We start from the raw sequence: 15,172 nt of genomic DNA, 5'->3' as shown, positions 1-15,172 counted from the left end.
GGTCGTGACCCATAGGTTGAGAACCACTGGCGCTAGACTTTTTTTTTTTTTTTTTCTATCCATCACTTGTAAAGGGCCACACTGATGCACAGATGAGTCTTCTCTTGGCTCTCCAACAGTGAGAGGATTGCTCCAGTGTTTAAACATACTCATGCCCAGTTCTACAAATCTGACTCTAAAACCTTCCAGTAGGCCTTGAGGTGGCATCTCCTACTTTGTGGAAAGTCGAACATTACTAATTGAGTCCAGGTCTATTTTGAGACAGGAAAAGCAGTGATGATGTTTACGGAATTGGAGTTGCTATTTTTTAAAAAAGATCACAGCCACGTTACTACACGCCCATTTTACTTAAATCAGCACTGTAACAACAGAAATATTGTTAGCATTTCGTTGTCTGAACTCTGGTGTATGAATTCATTATGTTACACATTAAAAGCCGTGAGACATGTGTTTTGTAATAAGTAAGGCTATTACTCATCGGTAGCCTTTTAAAGATGAACCACCGGGTCTGCCCTTTCTCCCTTCTTAGTCCTGGTGAAGATCACTTTGGTTCCAGGGATGCACTTCCTGGGTTTCTTCACCAGGTATCCTCTCACCAGGTGATGCCTTTGCTCTTGTTGGCGTTGTATGAGAATCCAGCAGCCTGATCTGTCTTCTGCCTGGTCCGTGCAGATTTGGTCCAGTCTTGTGCTCATCTCCCTGTTACATAGTGTGGCACCAGGCACACTTCTGAACAAAAGTCTCCTTGCCTTTCTCAATATCACTGACATTTAATTCACTCCTCTCTGGTTGTGGTTGGAAGGAGAACGGCCCCCATTGGCCATAGTTTTGAATACTTGTTCCCCATTGGTGGAACTGTTTGGGAAGGAGGTGTGGCCTTGTTGGAGGAGGTGTGCTCCTGGGGGTGGGCTTGAGGTTTCTGAAGACTCTCCTGTGATTCCCAGTGCTCTGTCTCAGCCTTGTGGTTGTGATCAAGATGTGAGCTCTCAGTTCTTCTTTCACTTGGCCAGCATGGACTCCAACCCTCTGAAACCATAAGCCGAATCAAATGCTTTCTTTTCTGAGTGTCTGTGGTCATGGTGTTTTATCACAGCAATAAAAAGTAACCAAGACACTGGTCGACGACTCCAACATTATGACTTGAAGCCAAATGCCCCACTTTCTCCTGATTGTATGTTTGAAAAAGATATATTTATTATTTTTATTTGTGTGTATATGTGCACCTCTGTGCATTTATGTGTACCATGTGTGTGCAGGTGCCCTCAGAGGCCAGAGGTCATCAGATTCCCTGGAGCGTGAGTTGCAGGCAGTTGTGAGCTGTTTGATGTGGGTATTGGGAACTGAACTGGGGTCCTCTGCTAGAACAGTAAGTACTCTTAGCCCTCTCTCCAGCCTGGAAGTGTTCATATTTAATCCTTGGACACTGCATTCAGAAACAGCTAACCCTGTTTCGAGGACATGTGACTCTCCTAAGAGTTGGATTCAGTATTAAAAGGCATTTTTTAGAATGCATTTTACATACACACACACACACACACACACACACACACACACACACACACGCAGCATGACCTTATGAAAAATCAAATAATTTAGATTAGTGAAACTGTTGGATCATAAGGTATATATACTTAGTAGTTTTATAGATATGACTAATTTCTATGCAGTGTGGCTAGATCAATTATATACCATTTTTCTATTCTCATGGGTGGTGCATTTCCACTCACCTAAAAAGGACTTTAAGACAAACTCATTTCCCCCTTTTATAAACAGACAAGATGCAGTGGCCAGGTGACCAAAATCCAGTATATCTCTTAGATCTTGTTTGATGGGCAACATCACTGTGTGCATCTTTCCCTGTGGTGCAGGTCACACACAGTCTTCAGTCTGGTGTTCTAGAATTAACTGTGCAACTCCCATGGGGTGGCCGTCAAGCTGTACAAAGACAGCAAGGCCAAAGAGGGCTGGAATGAAAAGTAAGTGGGCCCATAAAACCGAGAGGTACTAAGATTTAACAAGATTAGCAGGTGCTGTTGAACAGCGCTCCGTGACCTGAGTCACCGGGAAGGGGACGCCAGCCCCAAGCTCAATTCTCTCAGCTTTGCTGTGCACCACACAACTGGAAAGCTGCTGAAAGGCCGGCAGGACACCATGATAAAGCTCTCTGGAAAATGACCAAGTGATTGTATCTTTAATGATTATTTCCACTGGACCTTCGCATAAGCAATGAGTTGTTCTTTGCACTGGCCCGGCAACTTGTTAATGTTTGTTTAGTCTGCCTTGTGGGGCTGTCTGTCCGTCTGGAGCATGCCCAGGTTCTGAAGCTCCAGCCGTTTAGTGCACAGGCGACACTGACCTCTTTTGCAGCAGTTTCCACCACCTCCACAGCTCTGGTGACTTCACCGGCAAGTGGAAGGAGGCAGCCCTTCTCCTTGTCAGGCTACATGAAGTGTGAATGAGTGGAGCTCACTAAATTATAGACGAAGCTCATCACTCAGTGCCTACCAATCTTTCTGTCCCTGGGCCAGAGAAGTTTTTCTAGCTCAGTCATGTAAGCCCTTATGACAAGACCCATTTTTAGAACATCCTGTGTTTTATATGATAGATGCTGAAACTTGGCTTTCCATGCTTAATAACTAGATGATCCCAGGAATTCTGGGTAATCCCCAGGCCAGCAATTTGCTAAATGCTATATGGACAGGAAACTTCTAAAGACAGGCTAGACACATATGCGCCTTATAATCAGAGCATGGCCTTTTGTTTAGGTGCCTGTGTGGACGCTTCATGCGGGGTTACATCTGAATAGTAAATATGTGTCCTCGTTTGTTGATTTGGGTTGTCTGATGTCGCCAGTTGATTACATCATCTCAAAAAACCCCTTTTGCAATTTACTTATTTATTTTGGTTTTGGAGGTAAAGTGTCACAGTACTCCAGGTTGGCCTGGAACTCATGACCCCCTGCTTCAGCATCCCCAGTGCTGGGAATATAGGTGTGCACCACCATGCCTGGTTTGTTCTTTCTTCTCATTATACAAGGGATCAAACTGAGGGTAAGTGGAAATTTATTATCCAGACTTCCTGTCTTCCAGGATGGTTCTGTAAGGCACTTCTAGCCAATAAGATTTACATGGACGTATAATTGATGAGGTTAGGGGAAAAGCCAGTTTACTCCATAAGAAGTTGGCTTGAGACTTTGCTCTTTGCTTTCTTACTGGGATTTGGCCATGGCAAGGGTAGATGTGTGCTAACCATGGGAGAGTACAGCCATGGTAGAGTAGATATGTGCTAACCATGTAGAGCACATGGTGGGTAGATGTGTATTAACTATGGAGAGCATATAATAGGGTAGATGTGTACTAATGATGGAGAGCACATGGTGGGTAGATGTGTGCTAACCATGTAGAGCACATGGTGAGTAGATGTGTGCTAGAGATGGAGAGCACATGGTGGATAGATGTGTGCTAACCATGGGGAGCACATGGTGGGTAGATGTGTGCTAACCATGGGGAGCACATGGTGGTAGATGTGTGCTAACCATGGGGAGCACATGGTGGGTAGATGTGTGCTAACCATGGGGAGCACATGGTGGGTAGATGTGTGCTAACCATGGGGAGCACATGGTGGGTAGATGTGTGCTAACCATGGGGAGCACATGGTGGGTAGATGTGTGCTAACCATGGGGAGCACATGGTGGGTAAATATGTGCTAACCAGGTAGAGCACACAGTGGGTAGATGTGTGCTAACCATGTAGAGCACATGGTGAGTAGATGTGTGCTAGAGATGGAGAGCACATGGTGGGTAGATGTGTGCTAACCATGGGGAGCACATGGTGGGTAGATGTGTGCTAACCAGGTAGAGCACACAGTGGGTAGATGTGTGCTAACCATGGGGAGCACATGGTGGGTAGATGTGTGCTAACCATGGGGAGCACATGGTGGGTAGATGTGTGCTAACCATGGGGAGCACATGGTGGGTAGATGTGTGCTAACCATGGGGAGCAGTGGGTTGGAATTTGACCCTGGATGGCATCATGGATGGTGGCTGGCTGGTCTGCCTCCAGACTTTTGTTTGTTCTCAGTGCTAGGGACTGAACTCTAGACCTTGAGCATGGTAGGCAGACTCTCTACCACCCAGCCACACCTCTGCCATTAGATTTCTTATTTCGGGGGCAATAAGCCACTTGTTTGAGTGATTGTAGTCAAGTACGGTTCAATGCCATGAAACCCTGATACTGAAAGTCCTGGAATCACAGGTGTCACCACCGTGCCTGGCTGGAACCATTCTCTTAATTCAAGTCTATGATGGTGTTTCCGGAAAGGAAACGGAGGAGGGAGACCCTCCTTGAGTGTGGGGGGACTCTCAAGGGGCCCCACCCCAGACAAAGAACTACAGGCAACTAAGGAATGCTGGGAGCAGGAGAAAGCATCTCCCTCAAGAATGAGCTGCCTAATTGGTTATCTAATACCAAGTGGTCAGCCCTGAAATCATATGCATACACGTGACATTAAACAGACGGAGCAGGTTGTGTTTATGGATTTAGGGTGTGTGTGTGTGTGTGTGTGTGTGTGTGTGTGTGTGTGTTCATACCACAGCATGTATGTGGAGTTCAGATGACAGCTTGTCAAGTGAATTCTCTCCTTCCACCTTTGTGGGTTCTGGGGATCAAACTCGGCTATCAGGCTTGCACAGTAAGCAGCTTTACCCACAGTGTTGTCGCTCGGACCCAAGCTGTATGTCTTAGAAAACAACTAAGTCAAAATGGATCATAGGCATGAATGTGAACTGTAAAACTATAAAATGCTGAGAAAGAAAATATAAGAGGTCACTAGGGAGATAGCTTAATTAACAATATGCTTGCCCTGAAGCATAATCCTCAGAACCCACATTCTAAAAATCTGGGTATGGGGTGCATGCTTATAATCCCGTGTGCTAGGGAGATGGAGATAGGCAGATCCCTGGAACTCAGTCGCTAGCCTGGCTTACTTGGTGAGCTCTAAGCCAATGGGAGCCTTGTCTCAAAGGAAGTGGATAGTGATGTTCCTGGGGTTGTCCTCTGGCTTCTACATGTGCACCATATATGCACACAATCCAGACACATACACACAAAGAAACGGGAGGAAAATGTTTGCATCTGGGGTTGGGAGGGAGCTTAGATTTGACAAAAGTATAGTCCATAAAAGCAAACATTGTTAAGTTAGGCTTGCAAAATTTTAATTTGTTCTAAAAGGTTCTTGTAAGATGAAGAAAAGACAGATTATGAAATGGGAGAAAATATTTACAGGCTCATATCTGACAAAGAACTAGGAGAGTATCGATGCCATTATTGTTCCTGCTTGAATATAGAATTATCAAACTCCAGTTATAAAGTTGGTAAATACATAAAAGGACATTTTACCAAAATGATTCCCAAATTGCAAACAAGGACCTGCAAGTATGTTCTCCATCATTAGTCGTTAGGGAAATGCAATTGAAAACTACAATATAACACAATGCATTAGTGCTCATTTACCAGAATACAGCTGGCAGGAATGTGGGTAATGTATCCCTTACACGTTGCTGGTGGGAATATCAAATGGTGCAGTCCCTCCGGAAAGCAATTTGGCAATTTCTTAAACTGTTAAATGCAGCTATCATATAACCTGGACATTTTGTCCGGTGAAATTGATTTACATTTACACTAAAACCCTCATATAAGTTTTTATAGTAGGTATATTTTATTTATATTCAAGGTTCTGGGCCTTACCCTTGTTGAAATTCAGTGACACCTCCCCTAGAGAAATTCTGCGGTCACTGTCTGATTCTACTTTTGTAAGTATGGAAAGGGAAAAGGTGGAGAAAATGAAGGACTTGATTTAGGGATTACTCAGTCCACGAGAGAAGAAACTTAGAGGCATCGCAGCACTGTTCTTGTGGTAATTCACACGGCCTGAATAGTCCTGGAAGGGGTTTGGATTCCTGCAAAGATAGTTTTATGTTTCATGAGTGCTAACTGAACATCTATTATGTGGAAGGCGTAAAATTCTCCATGAAATCAACATGCACAACTAACTATTATGTGCATTTCTCAGATAAGCTGGGAGCAGAGAGTTCTAGAATCTTTTCTGTTCTGTCACAGCTCCGTGATCATTTAATTTCAAGTTCACAGTTGGCTATGTTTAGGTTCCATACATTTTTGTTCCTCAAGTCTTTGACCATCATTATGAGGAATGTACTACAATGCTGTAATTAGACCCTAAAATTGGGCAATGATGTCTAAAGAGCTGATTAACATGTGAAAGGAAGGGGGGGGTCTTGAAATGGGAACCTTTGTGCAGTTTCTTTCTTCTGCCATCCGGGTTGTTGTTGGATACCAAGGGTGTGGGGAACAGAATGTAGAGACAGGAAGATGCAACTGTTGGTGTGACTCAGTGGATAAAGTGCTTGCTGCATGAGCCTGAGGACCTGAGTTCGGATCCCACACTCACAAAAAGCTGGAAGAGGTGGCAGTGGCTATAACCCTATGGCTGAGATGTGTAGACAGGTGGATCTCCGAGATCCAGTTGGTCTAGCTGGAAGGGCCAGCTCCAGGTTCAGTCCTTCATTGTGTTTTCCCTTCCCAGAATTCCCACTCCCACGGAGCTCCGTTGGGTCTCCCTGCCTTCCTAAGGCAGGACTTCCCTTCTCCTCTGTCTCTCTCTCTCTGTACTGCGGCCAGAGCCTAAGTGTGCTTTCCCTGTACTCTGTCTGGGCTTACTCTTTCTTGGCAGGTCCTTTTGCCACTGTGTGGCTGCTTGTCTGCCATGTGACCAACCACCATGCCTAACTCAAATGCCGTGGCTCTTTCTTCCTCTCAAAACTCAGAATATAATAAATAAAAAATTATGAGGAGAAGCAATTGAGGAAGACATCTTGAAGTCATCCTTTGGTCCCCACATGCACCCTCATGGGTGAGCATGCCTGCAGATATGTATGTACTCCACCCTCCCTCCACACACACACACTCACATGCACATGTACAGACACATACCAAGCAACACATTTTATGCTATACCAAAGGCAGGAAAATAATGACAGAGGCAATCCACCTTTCATGTTTCCTACACTCTTCGGAGGTGCCTCAGGGCTCTCCCAGGGGAGAGGACAGAGCTGAGGGACCTGGCTAATGTGGCCCCGCTTGACCCCAGGACCAGTTTTTCTCAACTGAGTGGGAGCACTAGTGAGTGCAGGCAGAGGAGCTGCATTGTGGAGCCCTCCATTCCCCTCAAGACCCTCCTCCTACCCTGTAGCTTTGAGGAGCCCCATCAGTGCCAATGGCTCGGCAGCCTCTCAAGCCTCTGTTGTGGAGTGCCCTACCATAGAGGGTCCTGGTCCCCAAGAGGGACAGGGGTGGGTGGTGTGGAAAGGAGAAGCACAGATGTGCTTTTTGGGGTGGGTGGGGTGGGGTGGACCGTGGGGAGCCTCCCTTGCTATGATGCAGAAAGCTCTGGGCAAAAGTCAGAGTCATCTCTACAGGGATGATTAATCTGACTCTCAAAGCTGTCTGCGTCCCCAGGAAATGAGGGCAAGGCAAAGTTGGGGTCCTTTTTCTCACTGGGTCCTGAATTCAAAAGCTGTCTTGGTCAGTGGGCAGGATCATGTCTAACTGTGCACGGGGATAACTTGGCTGCCCAGAAGGTGTCTGTGGCCTGGACGGGCTGGTTAAGAAATGGCCAGTGACCTGTAGAGCTCCTGGAACCAGCCATCTCTAGTGACACCCATGGGTTAGCATTCTCAACAAATTCCCAGACTGTGGAAGACAAGCCAGGCCATGGCTTGGTTCTGGACAGTAAGGTCAGGGGCTCCTGTTGTGTCTGGACTTGGCGTTCTGATTACAACGTAACCCATGAGCATGGGCAAAAGGGGACCCATTGCTTTGTGCAGGAGTAATGAGAACAAGCAACAAAGCCTCCCCGCCCCATGCCGCCCACCTCCTTCCCTCTCACTGCAGCTCTCCCCCTCCAGCAATGAGAACACAGGCTCCTACTAAACCTCAACTTCCTCATCTGTAAAATGGAAGGATTTGACTGAATAACTGAGAATGTTGAAATTCTAGGATTCATCATTCACTTTAGCCAAGCCCAGCTTCCTAAGCTAGGCTTCTCTCCCATGGGCTGCTGTTCGGGGTGGCACAGGCAGTGTGCGGTGTGCGGCGTGCGGTGTGCGGTGTGCGGTGTGCGGTGTGTGGTGTGCGTGGCATGTGTTAGATGTGTCTGAATGGTGTGCTGGACGCTATTTGTTCTTGCTGTTCTGAGCAACCTCCCACATTGCCCCATCTACACCACATTTCCAGATCCTTCAGAAATCCTCTCCCCAGCCCCAGCCAAATGAGCAAGAACACATGTGAAGCTTTTTATTTTTATTTTATTTTTTTGCTACAGTGCCTCTTGAGTTGCAGCTCTACACAGCTGGAATTACATGCTTTGTAGAGAACTAGGGACGTGGCATGGCTTTGGGAAATCCACTTTCTATTTAGAAGCCAGATTCCTATTTTCAGAACCCATGGGAATGCCGATTTAGCTTTCTGTTGCTGTGGTAAACCACTCACGAAAACCACACAGGGAGGACAGGGTTTGCTCGGCTTGCAGATTATACAGCGCATCCTTGAAGGAAGCCGAGGCAGGAACCTGGAGGCAGGAACTGAAGCAGACACCGTGGAGGAACACTGCTGACGGCCTGGCTTTCTGTGACTTCCTCAGCTACTTTTCTCATACAGGCCACACCCACTTGTCCAGGGATGAGACCGCCCACAGTGGGCTGGCCTTTCCTACATCAATTAGAAATCAAGAAAATGCTTCACAGACATGCCCTGGGCCAAGCTGGAGGAGGCAACCCTTAATAGAAGTTCCTTCTTCCCAGCTGTGTGTAGATTTGTGTTAAATTGACACAAACTAACCAGAACCGAGTCAGGTTACCTTTCTCCGGCATGTGTAAGGGTGGGCATCCATCTAGAGCAGGGGTTCTCAACCCTCATGCTGCGTGACCCTTTAATACAGTTCCTCAGGTTGTGGTGACCCCCCCCCCCATAGAATTATTTTGGTTGCTACTTTATAACTGTAATTTTGTTACTATTATGTATTGTAAATATTTTTTGGAGCTAGAAGGCGGTTTGTTGCAGGGTCATGACCCACAGGTTGAGAACCACTGTGGCTACCTCTTATTTCAAATCTCCCGTCTTCTCGGCCAGCCCCTCCATTTCCATGAGCAGCTCAGGCTCCAGTTTTAAAGCCAGCTTCTCTCCTCTTGTCCTTTATTCTCTCCAGCCTTCTCCCCCATCCTCTGGCTTTCTCTGCTTAGTTAGCCAGTAAGTCAATCAATCCCCTTCTGGACAGGAGGTCAGGGATCTTAATCCCTGCCAGGGGAGACGACCCAGAGGAGCAGGAGGGACAGAATGCTGTGTGACTGTCAGGAAGCTGGCCCTTGGCTGCTCCCACCTTCCTGCGTGGGAGGGGGCTGGGCCAGCTTTCCCTCCCCCACCCCCCATTCCCCACCCTCCTGAGTCCAGCAGGCATTCTACCCCCCTGAATCCAGTGGGCATTCCACAGTTCCAGTGGTGTGTAGCTGTTCAGCAAACCACCTCAAACCAAAGGCTTAAAGCAATAGCCATTTGTTTTATTTACAAACAGAACTCAGAAGGGGCAGCTTCTGCTTCTGCAGGGCAGTTACTGGTCTGGCTGGAAGGGGAGGGGTGAGCTCAGCTGGGGCCAGCAAGCTCTCTTGCCCACGTATCTGCATTTGATGTGGCTGTTGGCTGGGACCTCAGCCTCTGGGACCTCAGCCGGGGCGGTCAGCTGTTGCACTCACGTGTGGCTTTTCTGTGAGTATGTGACGGCCAGCGGGGTTGCAAGGGGCCGGGGAGAGACGAGGTGGGAAAAATGGCACTTGTATGACGTAATCTCTTTGGTATTTCCTCTCTTCATTGTGCCCATCTATCTAGTGCCACTCTGTTGGCGTTGCACTCACTGGCCAAGTCGGCCAGAGGGTGATACAGGCTGTACCGTCGATTGGGAAGAGTTCAGGGTCACGTTGTAAGAATAACAGTGTGGTGGATGTGTGTGTGTGTGTGGGTGTGTGTGTGTGCACGCGCACACTTTGTTATGGTAATATAATGTTCATAAACTGTAGTGAACATGCTCTCTATTGTGGTGGTCATATCTAAAGATATAATCGACTTCATTTCTGTCCATATTCACCATCTTTTCCTTTCCCTCTTATTGGTCTGTCTGTTTGAATTGGTACAGGAGAGAGACTTAGTGTGACTTGTGCTCGTACATCGTCTCTAAACCATTTGATACTTCTTTTGCCACTGCAGACAGGCAATGGCACTAATGTTCCCTGTCCCTAGACCACACACCTATGTGATTCCCTCTCTCTGAGGGGACATGGGAATGTGATGGCATTTTGAGCAGTGGTTAGGAAAGTGAAGGGTTTTATAATATAATCGAGGTCCTCTTTATTCTGGGTCAATCCAAAGGGAGGCTGTCCTGATTATGAAAATTGGACAGAATGTAATTAGGCATGTTCTTTAGAGGGTTATTTATTTGTAAAACTTATGTAAGTACACGTGTACCTGCATGTGTGTATACCACATGCATGCGGGTTCCTGTGGAGGCCAGAACACAGCACGGGATTCCCTGGAGCTTGAATCCTCTGAGAGAGATGCGAGCTCTTAACTGCTGAGCCATCTCTTCAGCTCCCCAGGGAAGCCCTTCTAAAGAGGATTTGGGTCTTCCTTGAAGACAATCCTCCCACTGTCTCTGAAGAAGTTGCCCTACTGTAGGAGGACCCCACAGCTGAAATATGAGTGTCCCTAGCTCCTGACAGTAACCCCTTCCAACAGCTAGCAAGGATAGAGGAACCTCAGCCCTACAAAGGCAAGACAGCAAATTCTGTCAATAACTGAATGGTTTGGAGACATTCCAGATGAGAGAATAGCCCAGCAGACGCTGGAGTTCAGCTTTGTGAGCTGCTCAGCAGGCATCAGCTACTCAGTGGCCAGGGTCTTGATGCTCAGAAACTGTGGGGTAATGCATGTGTGATCCGAAGCCACCAAGTTCGTAATAATGTGTTATGTGGTGACAGAAAGTAACACAAGTTGTGTCCTGGGCTCTGCTAGCAAGACAACTTCATTGCGTGGGTAACTGGAGAAATACAAGACAGATCCTGTAGCTCTGTGTGCCGAGAGTCTGGGCTCACATAGCACTCCCGTCCACCCTCGTGGGTTACGGCACCCAGATGTAATCTCTCACTCCTGAAACCCTGTAGCTTTGTTTATCCCTCTTTTGTGGGACTTCTCATGTTGTACTTACATTTATCAGTGTTGTGTCTTACTTTCCTGACTAGATTGTAGGGTCCTGGCCACAGAAATGATGCCTACTTGTTTTTGTCTTGTGCTTGTTTTGGCAGGAATTGGCATAATTCTCTGTGTGTCACCATTTCAAAGGCAGGATTCCGACTTCCACTGTTGAATAGGGAGTAGAACACTTTGATGTGATAGACAAGATGTGGTCTTCACGACTGTCTACATGGGCTTAGTTTGAAAGGTCAGAAGTAGCCAAGCGTTCATTTCCCCGTTTGTAGCACCGAGTGAGTGTGGTCTTGTTTCAGAGATTCTGATATGAAGCCTATGACTGTTAGCCAGTGGATTCTGGTTCTCTGGAATTCTCTGTCAAGACAGAATCACAGATCCAATTAATTTTTATGTTTATTCTAACAGTGCTGCCTCTGGAATCAGAGCCTCGGCGATTGAGAGACCGGAATGGGATTTCCTCCTGGAGCACTGAGCACAGATCCGTCTTTAGAAATGAGTTCCTTCATTCCCTTTCTCTAGACAATCTTGCTGTGTAATCTCCTCCTCTCAACTTGCTGCGGTTATGGCCATGCACCCTCCTGCCTGGCTTAGCTCTCCTATGGATTAAAATTTAGGACACTGAGCATGGAGGAGGAAGAAAGGTCGGAGAAGGGAATTAGCCATGTATTTAAGATGACAAGCCACTGGGGTAGGTGGGTAGAGAAACAGAAGGCCTTTGGGCGGCTCTCTCAGGGGCTCAGGACATCCCTGGAGAGGCGTGTGGAGTTAACATGAAGACTTGTGCACTTCTGAGAGCTGTTTTTGGCATCTTTGATCATTACTAACAAAGCTATCACATCACCATTAAAACCATCCTCAGCTTTTGTAAGAACAGAACTGTTGTGCCTGAACGATTCCTTTTGGCTGAGTTATTAGTCAGGTCCACATTCATGTGCTTTGCGGGGGACACCAGCTGACTCGGGGGACACCAGCTGATCGATTTGGTTTATTTTTTGGAGGCTTTTAGATCAGACTTTATATAAAACAAATGAATGGAAACACCAGGCATCCACAGCCTTCAGGGATCTGCAGTTTTGCATATATTATCCCACTGCACCGAGGGAGAGACAGAGCCACCTTTTCCTGACTTAAGCTGATGCAATGTTAATCCCAAAAATGGGAGGAGAAAGACCACTGATGCAAATCATCATGGCCAAGTTAATTAAATCAAGCAGTTAGTTAAAGCAAGCTTTTGCATTTGTGTACACAGGCTGTCTCCCACCACCCCAAGGTGGGATTTGAGAGGTCAGCCTTGGAGGTGAGGAAGACAAGGGTTGTATAGCTCAGGAGTAGGGGGTTTTTAAATGGGGACTTGGTGGGTAAAATAGGCTGGATTACAGGAGCAGAACATCATAACAAGTTGGTCCTAACAACCTCCTGAGACAAAGACAGGGCTGCAAAGTGGGCATAACAAGGTTGTCATAGCAACAGGCAGTCATGACAAGGTAGTCATAGGTGGTCAAGTAACCTTTGGATACAGAGATAGGGTTGCAAGATGGTTATAAACAACTTTTTGAAACAAAGACCTAATTTCCATTCCTGGAGCAGGCAGTACAGAACCATAGTAGTTAAGGTTACAGGTGGGGCATAGCCCAGTCCTTGAGAAACAGAGGTTCAGTCATAGACTGGAATGAGCCTAGTGTGTCTTTACTGTAAGATGGCTTTTAAGCCTAAGATGGAGGCAGGTTAGTTCTTCATTAGGGACCCTGATTGTTAAGGCCTCAAATGTCATCAGCTTTGTTTAGAAATCAATAGTGCATGTCCAGACTTTGTCTGCCAAATCTCACAAGGCTCCAGACATCTGGAGCGAACAGATTGTGTCCTTGTTAGTTAGCATCAAGACAGTGTTACAGCCCTCAGTCAAAATTAGTCACCCCAGCCATCCCTGGTTTGCTCTATAGTGTCCCCGTGGTCATGAATGAAATTGGATGTGACAAGGTCCAGATTTTCTATTTCATTTGGAAGAGCAGTAAACACTGAGGAATTCCAGGAGTTGTTTCTCCAAAGCCAGCATGGAATCTGGAGTCTATTTGTTGTATAGATTCTAGGCTGTTTCCTCGAGCTCACCCTGTATTTCCCCTTAACAGAAGCTGCAAGTAAATGTAGCCCAGGCTGGACTTAAATTCAGGATTCCCCTGCAGTAGAGTGTGTGTTCAGAGGCAGGATGGTAAGAAGTCAGCGAGTGAGCTCTGTGCGCCCCACTATAACTGGAGGGGAAGGGCTGGGGGGGCAGGGTAGAGATGGAGGAGTCAGAGCTCTGGGCTGAATAGACGTGGCTCATCTGCCATCTGCCCCCGCTTTTCTGGGAGAAGTCCCTAAAATCACCAATTTCTAATCTTAGATCTTAGTTCTAAGGAATCAGCACCTCTCCAGTGGGGCCTAAAGATCTACTTTCAAAGGTGATTTTGAGGCCCCTGGGGCTCATTGGTGTGGACCCTTGGAGACCCAAGACATTCATGTCAGAGAACTGTGGGCAAAGTTGTGCCTGACAATGTTAACACCATAGAAAACTGAAATTATATATATATATATTTATATATATAATATATTATATATAATATATATATTATATATATAAATATATATACTTTAGCAGTTTGGTTGCTTATAATGAATCTTGAAAACCACAGGTATAATTATGTAACTAACCATCTTATTAAATAAAAACACAGAAACAATGTAAAAGAGAAAGCGAGAGGTCAGAGCTCAGAGCTAAAATCTCACCCTTCCGCCTGCAGTGTCCCAGCTTCCGAAAGACCTATTTCTGTCTGTTCGTCTATTTATAGTATTTTGTTCTGCCTTCTCATTGGTTGTAAACCCAAACACGTGACTGCCTCGTCACTGTCTGAATGTACAGCCCCCTAGGTCTTAAAGGTATATGTCTCCAATGCTGGCTGTATCCTGAACACACAGAGATCTATGGTTTAAAGGCGTGTGCACCACCGCCACACTCTTGCTATGGCTCTAATAGCTCTGACCCCCGGACAACTTTATTTATTAACATACAATCAAAATCACATTTCAGTACAATTAGATTACCACCACACAGGTATAATTATGTAAGGAGTTCTGGACTAAGAGCACAGAGTCCTGTGTTCAAGTTCTGACATCAGCTTGTTCTGTGACCTTATGCAAGTATGTCTGCTTTGGGTCTGTTTCCTCATTGGGAAGCGGGAGGGGGGAAGGGGGCTTCTAAATAAGTGCTAACATTCCATCAAGCACTCATGCTCCAATTCCCATGACACTGACCTGGGGCCATGGGGAAGATCCCTGTGCAGGTGAAAGAGGACAGCGTGGGAGAAAGAATTGTATTTAGAGTGTCAAAAGAAGTTAGGAGGAACTGTGTTTTTATGAAGAACAGCAGACACGCAGCAGTCAGAAACGAATGATATTTAAATCAGTTTGTTGTCCATCACCTTGCTAACAGTTTTCTTCATAGCTTCAAGCCACACACACTTTCTCCTCATGTGTCAGAGGATTTGACTCGGTCCTTTGAGAGAACAGAGCGTTGTCTCCCTCTGAAGTGTTTGAAGTGTGCTTTTCTAAGCTTTTGACAGTAAAATTCCTCGCAGCTTCACGGCTCATTGTTGGTTGGTGCCCTGTGCATCCTGAGGATTGCCGTTAAACCTAGAAAGGCCTTTCTCTATAAAGGTTCCTTTCATAGCTGAGCTGTACGAGTTAGAAGATTTTTTTTTCCCATAAAAATGCGTCGGCCTCATCCATCTTAATCCTCTGCGGGACTATTTCAGTGCCGGGTGCCCGTCCACATTCCTCTGAGGCATACCCTCTGTGCCTGCAGAGCAGGG

General features: G+C 46.3%; 1 long non-coding RNA gene and 1 pseudogene across 1 annotated transcript in view; one reads left to right on the top strand and one right to left on the bottom strand.

The window, feature by feature from the left end:
- Nucleotides 1-400: 400 nt before the first annotated feature.
- Nucleotides 401-8,944, bottom strand: LOC114697925 (annotated as a pseudogene).
- A 5,477-nt stretch (nt 8,945-14,421) lies between these two features.
- The window catches only part of LOC114697935, a 7,295-nt gene continuing 6,544 nt past the window's right edge, over nt 14,422-15,172 (top strand). Inside the window, exon 1 of the long non-coding RNA XR_005092303.1 lies at nt 14,422-15,172. This exon is cut by the window's right edge and continues 193 nt beyond it. This is a non-coding gene — a long non-coding RNA (uncharacterized LOC114697935).

This window comes from Peromyscus leucopus, chromosome 10 (genome assembly GCF_004664715.2).
Source record: "Peromyscus leucopus breed LL Stock chromosome 10, UCI_PerLeu_2.1, whole genome shotgun sequence".
Taxonomy (NCBI): Eukaryota; Metazoa; Chordata; class Mammalia; order Rodentia; family Cricetidae; genus Peromyscus; species Peromyscus leucopus.
Note: the sequence above shows the minus strand (reverse complement) of the source record. Positions and strands in the feature narration are given on the sequence as shown.